Here is a 1905-nt window from a genome sequence, read left to right as displayed (position 1 = left end):
CGGGCCTGCACACCCTGGGTCCCCATCTCGTGGTCAAGCGAGGACTGCCCTGCTGAGTCAGTCTGGATTCCAGCTCATTTCTGCTCTTGATTGGAGCAGCTTGGGTTGGAAGGTGCGGTCTTTAGGAAATGGCGTGGATTGTATCATCGTGCTGCCGGATCTTCCACCCCGTCCCTGTGCCTTTCCCTGTGGGAAGCGGTAGTTCCCGTTCTGTGGGTGTCAGACTTGGCCTGTAGCGCTTCTGAGCAGAATCTTCCAGAGTGAGCTCGGGGTCCACCATCTTCCCTGTTCCATCCCATCAACGTGGCAACAGCCCTTGTGCGTTCAGAGCAAAGACAGCACGGAGCAGAGCTTCAGCCGGCCTGCGACAGGCATGTGGCACCAGGAAGAAATGCATCTTTGATGCTGTTGCCATAGGGTAACAGGAATGAAGCTGGCTGACGCCGTGCCCGGTGAGGGCCACCATGCCCGATTTCCTGGTAAACCAAAGTAATCCGCATTTACATGAGGAAGCCGCAATGGCGGTTGTGCTGTGGCATAACACAGTCGTGTTTATGTTTGAAAAACATTCTGGCTGAAGCATGGAGATAGGGTTGGGATAAAGGATGAAATGGGTGTGGGCATCTATTTTTGGAGGCTTCTGAGGAAACGTAGGCATGAGAGGATGCTGGCATGGAGGTGCAGGAGTAGAGAAGGGAGCAATGTGGGTGGTGATGGGATTAAGGCAGAGGGAGGGGCGCCCACCTGGAGAGCGGGGAGGGGCTCCCAGAAGGAGGGGAATCTGTGGAAAGGGAGCTGGGGATCCCTGAGAAAAGGTGAAGGTCGTGAGCTCTAGCGTAAACAGGCTGAGCTGAGGGGGGCTTGCAACAGCCAAGCTGCTGTTCCTGGAGCCTTGCTTTACCTCCTTTGGAAATTTCCATGCAAGACAGGAAATAGTGTCTGCAAAGTTGCTCCATGTTTCCGGACGTTCGACATTCGAGGGAAGCCTGTGCTCAGGTGAGTATCCTAGCAACACTCACTTCCTGTTTTTCTTATCCCTATATTGAATAACAGCAACGAGCAAGTCTGATTTTTTCAAGCTCGACAGTAAGTACGTGGCCCAGCTGATGCTCATGTTCACATTTCTGACAAACAAGTGACAATGGTCCCTTTTTTTTACAACCACATAGCAGACCAGGAATTTAAACGACCGCCCAATTCTAAATGAACGTTATGGCATGTGACGACCGACATCTCGGCATCCACGCCGCGCGGAGCTATCAGATGGCAGTGCCCCCACGCCTCAGGCTGTCACACATTCAGTATGGCGGGGGGCAGGGTGCAGATGTTCTGTGGGGGCATTTCCTCCCCTGTGCCCAGGGCTGCCGCACCTAGATCTAGTCAGCAAAGTAGAGATAACTATCCAGGTACAGACCAGTCCCAAATCATTAAACAAGCACACGGACTAAAATCGGGAGGATACAGAGAAGATTAGCATGGCCCCTGGGCAAGGATGACACACTAAATTATCAAACAAAACAAGGTACTCATTTAAGACTTCCGGCCTGTCCCTTTTTCATAATCTCTGGAATGGTGACAGTAGGTGAATGTGAGGTTGGAAAGCCACCATTGGCTCGAAGACGTGCCTTAGGGCCTCAACAAGTAAAAAGCAGGTAGGAGACAAATCACCTGAAAGGAATATAAAGAAATATGTGGATTGAAACCATTCTGCCCATGAAAACTAATGAGGTGAAACGCTGATCCCATTATATGCGGATTACGTCCATGTCTAATGTCACTTACACAGAGTACAAGCCCCCCACCGTCCGTCCACACGCACGCTCCGGCGGTCTTGAACCTGTAGTGGCCTCTAAGGACTTGTACATTCTCAATCATCCTTTATCTGGCTGTCCACACCCTCTCCAG

At 51.5% G+C, this 1905-nt stretch overlaps 1 non-coding gene across 1 annotated transcript; it reads left to right on the top strand.

Moving 5' to 3' along the window:
• Positions 1–1416: 1416 nt before the first annotated feature.
• Positions 1417–1527, top strand: LOC117802094. The gene has a single exon (XR_004625153.1). It is a non-coding gene; the product is annotated as a U6 spliceosomal RNA (small nuclear RNA).
• The last annotated feature ends 378 nt before the right edge of the window (positions 1528–1905 follow it).

The sequence above is a fragment of the Ailuropoda melanoleuca genome, chromosome 4 (genome assembly GCF_002007445.2).
Source record: "Ailuropoda melanoleuca isolate Jingjing chromosome 4, ASM200744v2, whole genome shotgun sequence".
Taxonomy (NCBI): Eukaryota; Metazoa; Chordata; class Mammalia; order Carnivora; family Ursidae; genus Ailuropoda; species Ailuropoda melanoleuca.
This window is presented reverse-complemented; position numbering and strand designations above follow the sequence as displayed.